We start from the raw sequence: 16,138 nt of genomic DNA on the forward strand, positions 1-16,138 counted from the left end.
AACCCTTCTGGAAATCTCAGCAAACTTGGGAACACTGACCTGGCCACCACAGCCAGCTTGGTGACTTGCCAGGTAGGATTAATGGGTTGAAGATCTGTTCTAGGTCCTTGGGTTTTGCTGAATAATGGGACCAGGACTTTGAAAATACTGAGATCAATCTGTTTTCTAGAGATTTGCTGTTTTTCTCTTGAAAGTTGTGTCAAAACTTAACTTTTGGTTATCTGGGGATGCTGACATTTGGATTTTGGTTAATTGATGTGTCTAGCAAAATTCTATGAGTGATGGGATTTGGAATAAAAGCATTTTATAGTGGAGTATTTTCCTAAACTTAGGATTAGTGTTCTCAAAAGAGACAGACTGTCACAAAAAGTAGAAGTATTTTTTAAAAATCACTTGAATGGCAAAATGCATGTAAATGTTTTAGTTTTAAAGTACTTAGCATTCATTTTATCATATTAGAGATTAAAAAAATCTTGTGTTCAGTGAAAGTGACAAAACTTACTGTTGTGCTGACATAGATTCTTGAATCTGCTTCTTATTCCCCCTGGAAAGGGAAAAAGAGAATGCAAGGTATTGATTCATGTTAGCTTTCAACTTTTTAAAAATGTAAATTAGTTGTAAATACTTAACTCCTCTGTTAGTTTTGAACATATGATTTTTTTGTTTTACGGTACTTAACATTTCTCAAATATGGATGTTTTCTAGTAGAGCCAATTTTTGTTTATATAGCAGGTGGGATGAAATATAACACTACACTGTACCTTTTGTCTTAAGTATGGAGTGAGTTCTTATATACTAAAAGACCGCTGTTTTTCTTTTTCTTTCTTTTTTTTTGGGGGGGGTACTGAGGAGTGGTCTACCAGTGAGCTATATCCCAAACCCTTTTTATTTATTTATTGAGACAGGTCCCACTAAATTGCCCAAACTGGCCTTGAACTTGTGAACCTCTTGTCTCAGCCTCCTGAGGCAGTAGCTGGCATTACAGGTATATGCCGTTGTGCCCCCACCCCCCATTTCCAACTCTTATATTTAAAATGATTAGGATGAATTACTCCATCTTTTTTTCCTGCACATAATATTGTTAACATGATGTAATTGATTTTTCAGTACTCTTAATTTGTCAGTTTTAGTTTAAAATTCCCTAAGTCATCTTCCTCTAAAAATATAAGGCTTTTACCTTTGTAGTCCTGTTTTTGTCTCTACTATGAAGAGAATATGAGGAAGGAGGACAAGAAAAAGAAAAACCACTGTTTGGGGGTTCAGATGTGACAGGAATCCAGAAATGCTATAAAAATCTAAACACATGTAGTCACATATATTGTATCTAATTAATTAATTTTTGGAGGGGAGTACCAGGGATTGAACTCAAGGACACTCCGCCACTGAGCTACATCTCCAGTCCTATTTTGTATTTTATTTAGAGACAAGATCTCACTTGAGTTGCTAGTGCCTTGCTTTTGCCGAGGCTGGCTTTGAACTCACTATCCTCCTGCTTCAGCCTCCCAAGCCACTGGGATTACCCATTATGCCCGGCTATTGTATTTTATTTTGAATAGATGGTCCAGTGTCATTTACTAAACATTATTGATTAAAAAATTTTTTTTTTAGTTGTAGATGAACACAATACCTTTATTTTATTTATTTTTACGTGGTGCTGAGGATCAAACCCAATGCCTCACGTGTGCCAGGCAAGCTCTCTACCACTGAGCCACAAATCCAGCCCAACACTATTGATTTGATAAATGATTCAGAAGTGAAGGGATATGCTGCTTTTGAAAAGTAAACTTGGTCAAAAAAAAAAAAAGGATTAAATCCATTTTTTAAATCTTTTCTACTAGTAAGGCACAAGTGATGATTGTCTCCAATACACTGGCATGGTTTTCTTCTTAATTAAAATTCAGCTGTTTGTTTTTAAATTAAGAAATAAGTTTCTTGATCTGTCAGGGGTGAAAAACAGTGAACACTATTTTGTTTAATTGCTGAAACGGTTTCAAAAGGGGTAACTGGAAGGGTGGCAGGAAACATTTTTTTTTAATATTTATTTTTTAGTTGTGGTTGGACACAATACCTTTATTTTATTTATTTATTTTTTATGTGGAGCTGAGGATTGAACCCAGGGCCTTGCATGTGCCACGCGAGCGCTTTACCACTGAGCCACAATTCCAGCCCAGGAAACATTTTCAAAGTAAGAGGGAGAATACATTTAGGTTTTTTTATTTGTATTTAATTTTTATTTTTTTATAACTTAATTAATTAATTTATTTATTTATATGTGGTGCTGAGGATCGAACCCAGGGCCTTGCACATGTGAGGCAAGCACTCTACCGCGAGCCATAACCCCAGCCCCACATTTAGATTTTTTTAAACGGAGATTAAAATATAGTCTTATATTTAATATGCAGCTAAAAGGATCCATTAATGGTGGGTTTCTGTAGACTTTTTTGGGGGTTTGTTCATTTTGTTTTGTTTTTTGTTTTTCTCTTCTTTCTGTCAGGGATTGAACCCAGGGGTGCTTAACCACTGAGCGAAATCTCCAATTTGTTTATTTTTACTATTGAGATAGGGTCTTACTAAGTTGCTGAGGGCTAACCCTGAACTTGTGATCCTCCTACTTCAGGCCTCCCTCCCCAGTTTCATGTGCCACTGTGCCTGGCTGTTTGGAAGTTTAAATGTAGTGTTTTCACACTGTCCTGTAACTGACTGCCTTGGGTATGCTGGTCTTTCAGTCAGCACTCTATTGGTAGACCAAAATTTTCCTCTTTTAACAGGTAACCTTGCTGCCAGAAAGGTATTCTATTACCCTCTCCTTCTCCCCAAAGATCTGATTGCTGATTTTTGTTGGCACCAGCCTGGTAAAATGTAAGGTTGGAGAGAAACCAAGGCAAGGGGCAGTGGGGCAGAGTTCATCCTGCATCCTCCTTACCTTCCAAACTGAGATCTGTTGGCAGTGATGAAGGCTTAGCAGTATGGTCTGTGGTGGTAGCCTGTGGCATTAGAATTTGAGTAAAAGAAGGGAAAGTCAGAAAATTCCCCTGCACCTCTTCCAGAATCCTTGCTCTAATTTTCACTCTCTTGTTTGTCATTTTACACACCTCTCTTTCATTCTCACATTCAATCCTGGATTCTGACTCTGCTTTCTGGCTCTCTTCCTTTACTCCAGTTCCCTAATCCTCATGGCTGCATACTGTCTCTTTCTGAGTGTTCTTTCATCAGCCACCTGACCCATATTTTGTTAGGGTTATTCCCATTACAGCAGAGTGAGAATTTGTAGTCAAACCTGGGTTCTTATCTCTTCTTCATTTATTGTAATAATGTTGGTCCTAGGTATAGGTAAACGGTCATCCTTAAGAGATAATATGTGTGAAGTACTCTAGAACCTGACTCTTGGTAGGTATTCAGCCCTCCCATTCTCTTTTTTAATCATCCAGCTAATAGAAACACAAAGTGCTAGTACAGTATTACCAACATGGCACAGGGACTTTGACAGTGAAACTTGTAACAGGTTGAAAGGATACTTGTGAGTGACCCAAATAACACAAGGGAATTATACGTGGTGAATTCATCCTGTATTTTTGAAGAATCAGGTTCCATATACATGAATTTTTCCATATATGTGAAACTTACATCGGTGGTTTTCAAACTTTTTGGCCTTAGAATTCCTTTATACATAAAAATCAAATTGAGAAAAATCTTTTTCCTTTTTCCATATTTTTAATTACCATTATTGCATCAATACAGCATATGAAGATATATATATATATATATATATATATATATATATATATATATATATATAACGTGGGTACTGAATGAGAGTTAAGTATTTTAAGTATATATATATATATAACTTCATTTTCAATTTTTCATCAATTCAAATACATAATATATTATCATCTTGAGAATACAAGGAACACAACATGGAGGAAGATTGAGAAAATAGGTTCCCAATAGTTAGTCACTACAGACTTTCTTTTTAGTGTTTTCTATTGGAATTTTTAAATATCCTGCCATGGCTCTGTAAGAATAGAGCTGCCTAGAAAGGAAGGCAATGAAAAATAGGGACCCAAAGTTAGAAAGAGGTTAAGAGTAAAATCTAGGAGAAACAATATACTTTGAAAGTAAACATAAGGATCCCTCTTTATCTAGAATCTACATATCCAAATAGGTGCTAAGGGAAGAAATTACATCCTCCCATTTAATTCTCAAAATTGCCTATTTACAAGCAAAATAGATAGTGGCGATTTATCTGAGGAGGTGAACTGTCTTCACAGCATTATAAAAGGAATGGCAGGGCAGAGGGAAAGGAAAGTGATGGGAGAGCAACTTGCTTTTAAGATACCATAGCTGGTGGCTATCAAAGTCTAAGACAAAACCTGTTATGAGTAAAACTTTGACTCTCCCAACTTCCTTCAAAAATGACAATATATGTAATAGCAGCTTTCTATTGAAGAGTGAGATGGATTGAAAAAGAAATATTTATGGAAAGGGGTCAGCTACCCAGGCAGTAAGGCAGCGTGGGTACCGAATGAGAGTTAAGTACTTTCAACCTCTCTGTTCTACAGATCAGGTTAAAAAACACAAATAAAGCAAATAAAGGGGTGAATATAAATTAATACTGTGTTTCAAATGCAGCAATGAGATGGAGCTACAAGAAATTAAACACTTCTGTAGAATATAACTTGGAAAGCACAACCCCTTCAACTTCTTCCTTCATCCCAGAAACATCGAAAGATGTCAAAGAATCACTATTCATTAAACACAACAGTAGTGGTGCTACCAATACAATCCTCTTATCATAGGAAAAGACATGTAAACACAAGAGGGTAGTGGGGCTGCACCTAGCATTGGGTGTTCATTGAAAAGGACAAGCCTGAAGGAGGCTATACAGAAGAGACCCAGGACACCCAATTTTCTCCAAACCTACCCTTATCAAAATTCTGAATTTGTAAATACTGAGGTTAGCCTGTTCATTTTTAGAATCTGGGGTTAGTGGAAAAGAAAGTTTCAAGGCTTTGTCTCCCCTGAACTTGTTCAATGGGGTTCACAAAGAGGCACACAAGGATCATGAGATGATTCTGAAATAAATTCAAGAATTTAAAAGATGGAACCAGATGCTGTGGCCCACACCTGTTATCCCAGCAGCTAGGGAGGCTGAGACGGGAGGATCTTGAGTTCAAAGCCAGCCTCAGCAAAAGCAAGGCACTAAGCAACTCAGTGAGACCCTGTTTCTACATAAAATACAAAATAGGGCTGAGGATGTAGGTCAATGGTCTAGTGCTCCTGAGTTCGATCTCCGGTGCCCCCCCCCTTTTCTAAAAAAAGATAGAAAAAAAATGTACAGATTAGAGGTCATTTTTCTTCTTTTGAGGGGAAATGACCTAGCTCCTGTAGTCCCTGGTCTTAGAAGCACCTCCTTTCTTAGTTGGAAAATTCCCAATACTCAACTTGATAGTCTCTCCTTCCCTGAAGCCTATATCCAACTTGAGACGATTATCCATTTCCTGAGATTCTTTGAAAATCTCAGATTCCTGCTTTACCCACTTGAAGTGATCTTGCAAGGAGACATTAAAATCAAAGGCATTTCCCCAATCAGTGAATCCAGTGCCACTTTGCCCAATACCATCCTGGATCCAAATTTCAAAGTAGTGGCTAGAATCTCTCACTGTCTCCACAGCAATACCAGGATAGTGTTCTACTAGTACTTGAGTAAAGGGCTCTCCTGAAACTTTGTCTTTGAGTTTGATAATAGGCAGTCTTCCCTTTCCAAAGTAATTTGGAGAGGACCAGTCCAGTCAGGTTGGTCTAATTTCCAGTCAGATGACCTGTAACCATGGTTGTGGGCTCAGGCAGAATCTGATAGACGCTGACATCTGGCTTCACACACAGCACAGATTCATACTCCAACTTGGTTGCAATCTTGGCTCCGCTCTGAGAAAAAAAAACTTAAGTATTCATTGAAAGTAACCCATTATATGTGAATATAAATAACATTTTAATGAAAAAAAACTAGAAAGCAAGTTGCATTTTTTATTTTTTGGTACTAGGGATTGAACTCGAGGGCACTCAATCACTGAGCAACATTCCCAGCCCTATTTTCTATTTTATTTAGAGACAGAGTCTCATTGAGTTGCTTAGGGCCTCGCCATTACTGAGGCTCACTTTGAACTCCTAATCCTCCTGAGCCGCTGGGATTATAGGCGTGTGCCACTGTGCCCAGCTAAAATTTATTTATTATTTTTAAAATTTTTTAATATTTATTTTTTAGTTGTAGTTGGACACAATATCTTTGTTTTATTTATTTATTTTTATATAATTATTTATTTTTATATAATTAATGGGTGCTGAGGATTGAACCCAGGGCATTGCACACACTAGGCAAGTGCTCTACCACTGAGCCACAACCCCCAGCCCTAAAATTTATGCCCTAAAATTTATTTTTATAATTTATAGATTTATGGAAATATTGTGAAGATAGTACAGAGAGTTCCCCCATACCCATACCCAGTTTCCCTATTTTTAACATCTTACATTACTGTGGTACATTTGTTATAAATAATAAAACCCTTATTGATACATTGTTGTTAACCGGAGTCCATTTTTTAAAAAAATTTCCTTGATTTTTACCCACTATCTTTTTTTCTGTTCTAGTGCCTCATCAAGGATAGTATGTTACTTTGTCATTTTGTTTCTTTAAGCTTCCCTTGGGGTGACAATTTCTCTTACTTTCTTTTTTTTTATTTTATGTGTGTGTGGTCTAGGGAATTGAACCCAGGTATGCTCTACCACTGAGCTACATTCCCAGCCCCTCTTCTTTCTTTCTTTTTTTTTTTAAGTTTTATTTTGTTTATTTATTTTTATGTGGTGCTGAGGATCGAACCCAGTGCCTCAGGTATGCGAGACAAGTGCTCTGCCACTGGTCTGTAGTTTTCTTTCTTTGAAGTGTCTTTGTCTGGTTTCGGAATCAGGGTGATGTTGGCCTTATAGAATGAATTTGGCAAAGCTCCCTCTTTTTCTATTTCCTGAAATAACTTGGAAAGTATTGGTATTAATTCTTCTTTAAAGGTTTTGTAAAACTCCGCTGTATACCCATCCGGTCCTGGACTTTTTTTGGTTGGTAGTCTTTTGATTGCTTCTTCAATCTCATCCATTGATATTGGTCTGTTCAAACTGTGTGTATCCTCCTGACTCAGTCTGGGCAAATCATAGGATTTGATTCAATATACGGAAATCAATAAATGTTATTCACCACATAAATAGACTTAAAGATAAGAACCATATGATCATCTCGATAGACGCAGAAAAAGCATTCGACAAAGTACGGCATCCCTTTATGTTCAAAACATTAGAAAAACTAGGGATAACAGGAACTTTCCTCAACATTGTAAAAGCTATCTATGCTAAGCCTCAGGCTAGCATCATTCTGAATGGAGAAAAATTGAAGGCATTCCCTCTAAAATCAGGAACAAGACAGGGATGCCCTCTATCACCACTTCTATTCAATATAGTTCTCGAAACACTGGCCAGAGCAATTAGACAGACGAAAGAAATTAAAGGCATAAAAATAGGAAAAGAAGAAATTAAATTATCACTGTTTGCAGATGACATGATTCTATACCTAGAAGACCCAAAAGGGTCTACAAAAAAACTACTAGCACTAATAAATGAATTCAGCAAAGTGGCAGGTTATAAAATCAACACGCATAAATCAAAGGCATTTCTGTATATCAGCGACAAAACTTCTGAATCGGAAATGAGGAAAAACACCCCATTCACAATATCCTCAAAAAAAAAAAATAAAATACTTGGGAATCAACCTAACAAAAGAGGTGAAAGACTTATACAATGAAAACTACAGAACCCTAAAAAGAGAAATAGAAGATCTTAGAAGATGGAAAAACATACCCTGTTCATGGATAGGCAGAACTAACATCATCAAAATGGCGATATTACCAAAAGTTCTCTATAGATTTAATGCAATGCCAATCAAAATCCCAACGGCATTTCTTGTAGAAATAGAGAAAGCAATCATGAAATTCATATGGAAAAATAAAAGACCCAGAATAGCAAAAGCAATTCTAAGCAGGAAGTGTGAATCAGGCGGTATAGCGATACCAGATTTCAAACTATATTACAGAGCAATTGTAACAAAAACAGCATGGTACTGGTACCAAAACAGGCGGGTGGACCAGTGGTACAGAATAGAGGACACAGAGACTAATCCACAAAGCTACAATTATATTAGATAAAGGAGCTAAAAGCATGCAATGGAGGAAGGATAGCATCTTCAACAAATGGTGTTGGGAAAACTGGAAATCCATATGCAACAAAATGAAACTGAATCCCTTCCTCTCACCATGCACAAAAGTTAACTCAAAGTGGATCAAGGAATTAGATATCAAATCAGAGACTCTGCGTCTGATAGAAGAAAAAGTTGGCTCCGATCTACATATTGTGGGGTCGGGCTCCAAATTCCTTAATAGGACACCCATAGCACAAGAGTTAATAACAAGAATCAACAAATGGGACTTAATTAAACTGAAAAGTTTTTTTCTCAGCAAGAGAAACAATAAGAGAGGTAAATAGGGAGCCTACATCATGGGAACAAATTTTTACTCCTCACACTTCAGATAGAGCTCTAATATCCAGAGTATACAAAGAACTCAAAAAATTAGACAATAATATAACAAATAACCCAATCAATAAATGGGCCAAGGACCTGAACAGACACTTCTCAGAGGAGGACATACAATCAATCAACAAGTACATGAAAAAATGCTCACCATCTTTAGCAGTCAGAGAAATGCAAATCAAAACCACCCTAAGATACCATCTCACTCCAGTAAGATTGGCAGCCATTAAGAAGTCAAACAACAACAAGTGCTGGCGAGGATGTGGGGAAAAGGGTACTCTGGTACATTGCTGGTGGGACTGCAAACTGGTGCTGCCAATTTGGAAAGCAGTATGGAGATTCCTGGGAAAGCTGGGAATGGAACCACCATTTGACCCAGCCATTGCCCTTCTAGGTCTATTCCCTGAAGACCTTAAAGGAGCATACTACAGAGATACTGCCACATCGATGTTCATAGCAGCACAATTCACAATTGCTGAACTGTGGAACCAACCCAGATGCCCTTCAATAGATGAATGGATAAAAAAAAAATGTGGCATTTATACACCATGGAGTATTATGCAGCGCTAAAAAATGACAAAATCATAGAATTTGCAGGGAAATGGATGGCATTAGAGCAGATTATGCTCTAATTTAGCCAATCCCTAAAAAACAAATACCAAATGTCTTCTTTGATATAATGAGAGCAACTAAGAGCAGAGCAGGGAGGAAGAACAGGAAGAAAAGATTAACATTAATCAGAGTCATGAGGTGGGAGGGAAAGGGAGAGAAAAGGGAAATTGCATGGAAATGGAGGGAGACCCTCAATGCTATACAAAATTACATATAAGAAGTTGTGAGGGGAAGGGGAAAATAAACAAGGAGGGAAATGAATTACAGTAGATGGGGTAGAGAGAGAAGATGGGAGGGGAGGGGAGGGGAGGGAGGATGGTAGAGGATAGGAAAGGTAGCAAAATACAACAGTTACTAATAGGGCATTAGGTAAAAATGTGGATGTGTAACCGATGTGATTCTGCAATCTGTATTTGGGGTAAAAATGGGAGTTCATAATCCACTTGAATCTATTATATGTAATATGAGATGTCAAGAGCTTTGTAATATTTCGAACAACCAATAAAAAAAAAAAAGTGCTCTGCCACTGAGCTACAACTCCAGCCCCCCTCCTTTCTTTTTTTGAGGCTGGCCTTGAACTTGTAATCTTTCTGCCTCGGCCTCCCAAATTGCTGGGATTATAGGCCTGACAGTTTCCTCATTTTTTATTAGTTTGATATAATACTGGAAAAATATTTGGTGGACCGTTCCTCAGTTGGGGTTTGTCTGATGTTTTTCTTATGAATAGACTGGGGTTATGGGGAGTGGGGAATACAGAGGTAAAAATGTCACTGTCATCATATCAATATGTGATATATACTATCAGCATACCTTATTTATCACCCTTATTCACCTGGCTAAGATAATATTAGATTTCTCCACACTGAAGTTCCTTTTTCCTTCTCTTTCCATGCTGTACTCAGGAAGCAAGCCAAAGCATCTTTATAAAATGTTTGGAATTCTGCATGGGAAATTCGTCTCCTTTTCTTGTACTTATATATTTAATCAATATTTGTATCAGTATGGACCCATGGATATTTATTTTATTATCTGGATTATAATTCAGTACTGTCTCATTTATTTATTTTTGGCCATGGTGGGGATCTTTCTCCTATTGGCTTCTCCCTTTCACATATTGCCATTCTTTTATTTGTTGGCTTTTAAGCACTTTCTTAATTTCTGGCACTACATACAAGATGCTGTAGGTTTATTTTGTGTATTTCCTGCCCATTTCTACCATCAACCATTTCTCCAAGAAGCCCAGACTTTTTATTGTAGGATAGTATTTGAAACCAAGGACTGGACACTAGGAATGCTCAGAGAAATGTTATTTTATTTTTTTTTTTTTACAAATCATTTTAATGTCTAGCTTAATAGAAGACTTCTAGGTTCTCATGTCTGCTCCTACACTTAACTTTATAATAATATAATCTTTTGATTGAAGTATACCAGGAAAATCCAGGACCGCAAACATAGGCACTTGAAAAAGGGAGGAGTATTATAATTACTTTCTCAGATAAGTTTGGATGTCCTTTTGAATAAACTCCACAAGTAATATTTTCTTTTCTTTTTTTTGAGGGAGGCAGTACCAGGGATTGGACTCAGGAATACTTAACCACTGAGCTACATCCCCAGCCCTTTTTTATTTTGAGACAGGGTCTCATCAAGTTATACAGGGCCTCACCAAGTTGCTGAAGCTGGCTTTGAACTCATGATCTTCCTGCCTCACCCTCCCCAGCCTCTAGGATTATATATGGGCACCACCAAACCTGGCTCCACAAATGGTATATTCTTAAGTGCTTAGTTGCAACATGGTATCTAAAACCATATCTATGAATTTTCATATTAATATTTATTTATTTATTTATTTACTTACTTACTTCTTTTTGAGTACTGGGAATTGAACCAAGGGGCACTTTACTATGAGCTACATCCCCTGAGCTATACCCACTGAGTTTTCCCTTTTTATTTTGAGATGAGATCTCACTAAATTGCTTAGAGCCTTGCTAAATTGCTGAGGCTGGCCTTGAATTTAGGATCCTCCTGCCTTGCTGGGATTATAGGCATGTACCACTACACCTGGCTCATATTGTTATATTAAAATACATTAATGTCTTACACTTCTAATGAACTTTTTAAAATCCATACTTGTATTAATATTGTTACACTTCTATTATCATTTCACTGAATTACTTAGATCTTGCAAATATTGGCACATCTATCATACAGTATTAAAAAGACCTATCACCAGTGATCTCATAAGTATTTGAGCATTGGGAAGCTATCAAACACATGTAAATTTTATAAAATTCTGATTTTCACTTGAAAGTTCAAATTTTATCATTGGCAATAAAGACAAGTTGTTTTCCTTTAAGTGATAAATTTACTTAATTCACTTTCAAGAAAAGTATCTACCAAATATTTGTGTCTGTATAATCATAGTTTATCCTTGCTTCTTTCAGATAAGAATGTCATTCCATGAGAAAAGCAATTAGTTCAGCTCATAACTCAAAAATTGCACGTGCTTTTCCTTGAGGCAGTGTTGTATTTCAGAATGAGCACAACTACTTTGGGTATACATCACATATTATTTAAGAAGATGTACTTGAGAATTGAGACTTAGTAAAAATAGTGTAGAGAGGATGAGACTAGATTGCCAATGGAGTCATTGTTGTAGTACTGGCTGTGTTCAGCACAGACATTAGAGACGGCATTCCAGCCAGGTTATTCTAATACCTTAGCTCAAGCTAGGGTATCTGGCCTTCTCATCAGTTCTATGATCAGACCAGTAGACTTTCATTCTTCTCCTTTCCCCCACAACAATCCAGTACTGAGGATTGAATCCAGGGGTGCTTTAAACACTGAGCTGTTTGATACAGAGTCTTGCAAAATAATTGCAAAATAACTGAAGCTGGTCTCCAATGTGTTATCTTCCTGTCTCAGCTTCCTGAATTACTGGGATCACAGGCATGTATCATTACACCTGAGACAGTAAATACCTTTATGTTTAATTTAACTAAGATCAGTTCTGTTGCTGCAGTCAAGAACCCTACTCATTCTGTGATTATTAAAATTTGTGGCAAGCCTGGAGCATCTTTTAGTGCCAGAGATAAGAAAGTGGCCAGTTGAAGTGGCGCATGCCTGTAATCCCAGTGACCTGGGAGGCTGAGGCAGGAGGATCACAAGTTCTAGATCAACCTCAGCAACTTAGTGAGACCCAAGTAACTTAGTGAGACCTTGTCTCAAAATAAAAAATAAAAAGGGCCAGGGATGTAGCTCAGTGGTAAAGCACCCTTGGGTTCAATCCCTGGTACCAAAAAAAAAAAAAAAAAAAAAAAGAATATATTTTGTGAAATGAAAATAGTGTATCATCACAGTATAAATGTAGGAACAGATATATCCCAGGAGTCTTCTATTAAACTAGACATTAAGAAGAATTGTTTAAAAACATCAAAAACAGGGCCTCTCTGAATATTCCTAGTGCCCAGAGCTTAGTTTCAAATACCATTTGAAAAGTGATGGTAGTCTTTAGTTCACAATTAGATGCCTCATAGTTAATCTTTCTGATGACTTGTGGTAATTAAAATTAGTAATCATTAACATTACTGAATGCTCATTACTGAATGAACATTCACTATCTAGTGACTTTCTAGCCTTACCTACTTTCCAGCCAAACTAGACACATTGCTTCCCCCTCACCAAATATCCTTCCAATCTTTATCTGTGTCTAGAATGTACTTTACATCTCATTTTTTCTAAATCCAAATGAAGACCTAGCTCTATTTTCAGTGTCACTGTAAAACTAGAGATAACCTTTGCCTTTGCCAAACCACTGATTACATTTCACCTGTTACCCTTAATGCTTTCTACTTCATAATAGGGTTATTTGTGTATGTGTTATTTCTGCTAATCACCTGTGCTTCTTATTACTGTGTGGTACAAATCTGTGATCCACAGGACTTAACCTTGAACATAAGTAAGTACTTAAAAACATTAGATTTAGATAGATGAATTTTTATATACTAAATACACGAGTAACTTTATGGGCTGTTAAGATCCGGAGAGCTGCATAACCCTCCATGATGTGGTGCCAAGCTGTGGAACCTCTTTTCTCCTTAGTAAGTAAGCTCTTTTTTTTTTTTTGCTACTTCCAGTTATCTCAGGTAAGCAGCTACCCCTTGCCCTCACTATAGAGTTGCTATTATTGCTCACCATAAACCAGGCAATGAGAAAAACTTGAATTTTGTTTATTTAAAACAAAAGACGGTAAAGACTTGAGGGATTTCTTGTGAGAAAATCTTCCATACATGGCTTTAGTTTTTACTTTGGATATTTTGAGACTTTGTCTTCCTGGTTTTTGACTGATTTTAGAATTAGTTTAGATTAATGTTATATTTCATCTATATTTATCCAAAATTTCCAACCTTTGTATCAGTCATTAGAGGGGAGAGAAAACAGTCCTTAATAAACTGTTTTAATGAAAAAAGCATTTAGAATCTGCACTAAAAATGTAAGTAGAGCACTGATAACTTTTCTCACTCAAACTGAGTTATGAAGTTTTAGGTCAGTTTATCCACTGGGATTTTGAACTAGAAAACAAGGTGGCAATGTGATGCTAAAGGCTTCTAGCCCTAGCCTGCCTTTGTCTCTTGTGCTCACTGGTAAGTCACTGAGGGATTCCTGTTTTATAGACTTAGTCTGTCCAGTTTCTTGAGCCATTCTTGACAGAAAACTGGAGAGACAATGACATTAATCATGCTATCGGATCTGGTATCTGGGAATAAACCTCGACCCGTTTGTGTACCCCTAGTCCCAGCCTTCCTCTACTTCCACTTTGTTGGTCAAATCAGAGCAGTGGATCTATGTTATAAGACTCCTCTGAGTCTGACGTGGAGCCCTGTCAAAAATCCTAGCCTAGGGCTGGGGTTATAGCTCAGTGGTAGAGTACTTGCCTTGCATGCATGAGGCACTGACTGGATTTGATCCTCAGCACCACATAAAAATAAAATAAAGATATTGAGTCCACCTAAAACTGTCTAAATAAATAAATAAATAGTAAAACAAAACCCTAACCTAGGGTGGCTCATACTTGAAATCCTAGCAACTTGGGAGGCTGAGACCCCAATTTCAAAGCCAGTCTCAGCAACTTAGTCGTTAAGCAACTTAGCAAGATGTTGTCTCAGAATAAAAAGGCTGGAGATGTGACTCAGTGGTTAAGTGCCCTTTGGGGTTCAATCTCCAGTACCATAAAAACAAACAACAACAAAACCCCCAACTAGACTAGAATGGGTAGGAAGCAGTTGTCCCTAAAGACAGAGTAGACCAAAAGATATGTGTGTCCTTTGAAGATAGTATCTGAATATTGATTTGTGGGGAAATGGTTAACAAGTTTCACATTATTCAAGTTACTTATTGCAATGTAACAAATCACCTCAAAACTTCATGGCTTAAAACAACAATAATCATTTATTATTTCTAAGAATGCTGGGGGTTGACTGAACTCAGTGAGATGATTCTCTCTTGGAACCTGTCATGTGGGACTTTGCTTAGATTGTGCTCTCTGACATTTATTTTCATCTATATCTCCTCTATAAAATGTAAAAAAAATCTCTTATTTATTATTATTATTTTATTTAAAATTTTTTTTTTGGTACAAGGGATAGAACCCAAGGCCACTTAACCACTGAGCCACATTCCCAGCCCTTTTTATTTTTTAATTTTGAGACAGGGTCTCATTAGGTTATTTACCACCTTCCTGTGTTGCCGAGACTGGCTCCAAATCTGCAATCCTCCTGCCTCAGCCTCCTGAGCAACTGGAATTATAGGCGTGCGTGTACCACCATGCCCAGCAGAAAAGTTCTCTTTAGTTATTTTTCTGGTACAGTTGTATCTAGATTGGAGACACTGAATGTTAAGAATTTCTTAGAATGTTAAGTGCTTCCTGTAGGTAGCAACTTTGCAGGTCCTAGTAGGGTGGTAGATGATGTGTGAGTATGAATATAGTTTTCTTTATAAACTAAGTATATTATAGAAAAGCATGTGGTATGTCAATGTATAAAACAAATAGTTTTAAATATGCTGGTAACCGGCTTTTCTACTAAGACATAAATGAATAGATAGATAGATAGATAGATAGATAGATAGATTTTTTTTTTTTAAATCTGGATAAGGACCCAGGTCCTTCCTAAGTTGCCCAGGCTGACCTCAGAACTTGTGGTCCTCCTGCTTTAGCCTTCCTAATACAGAGTAGTAAGTTTTATATGTCCCAAACTAGCAGAATTTTTAAAATAGCCCTTCTAGATCCCAAAAGGTTATAGACTATTTATTTAGATTTTTCTGGGCAATATAATTTAAACCTATATTTGACTATGTGGCAGAGACCCAACAAACCTGGTGCTGTAGTTTGGATATGGTTTAAGTGTGTTCTGCAAAGATTCAGTGTTGGAAACTTGGTCCCCAGTGTGATAATAAGAGGTGGTGGGACCTTTAAGAGGTGGAGCACAGTAGGAGATCATTTCTGGCCCCTCCCTGCTTTCTGGCTTTCTATCTTCCAGTATGAGCTCTTCCTTCTGCAAGCTCCTGCCATTGTTGTGCCATCCAGCATGAGGTGATATATCTAGGAGGGCTCTTATCAGAGCCAGCACCACACTGTTTGAACTTTCAGCCTTGAAAAATGTGAGCTAAATAAACTTACTTTTTTTTTAATATTTATTTTTTAGTTGGACACAATATCTTATTTATTTATTTTTATGTGGTGCTGAGGATCCAACTCAGGACCTCGCACGTGGTAGGCGAGTGCTCTACAGCTGAACCACAACCCAGCCCCAAACTTACTTTCTTTATAAATTACCTAGCTTCAGATATTTCATGATAATAATGGGAAATGGACTAACATACTAGGTTAAGGTAAAAGGGGAA

The 16,138-nt window shown here is 37.1% G+C and overlaps 1 protein-coding gene and 1 pseudogene across 1 annotated transcript in view; one reads left to right on the top strand and one right to left on the bottom strand.

The window, feature by feature from the left end:
* Positions 1 to 16,138, top strand: part of Zbtb5 (zinc finger and BTB domain containing 5) — a 34,430-nt gene that overhangs the window by 2,009 nt on the left and 16,283 nt on the right. The window lies entirely within an intron of this gene.
* On the bottom strand, positions 5,379 to 13,939 carry LOC143385656 (adaptin ear-binding coat-associated protein 1 pseudogene; annotated as a pseudogene).

This window comes from Callospermophilus lateralis, chromosome 2 (genome assembly GCF_048772815.1).
Source record: "Callospermophilus lateralis isolate mCalLat2 chromosome 2, mCalLat2.hap1, whole genome shotgun sequence".
Classification (NCBI taxonomy): domain Eukaryota; kingdom Metazoa; phylum Chordata; class Mammalia; order Rodentia; family Sciuridae; genus Callospermophilus; species Callospermophilus lateralis.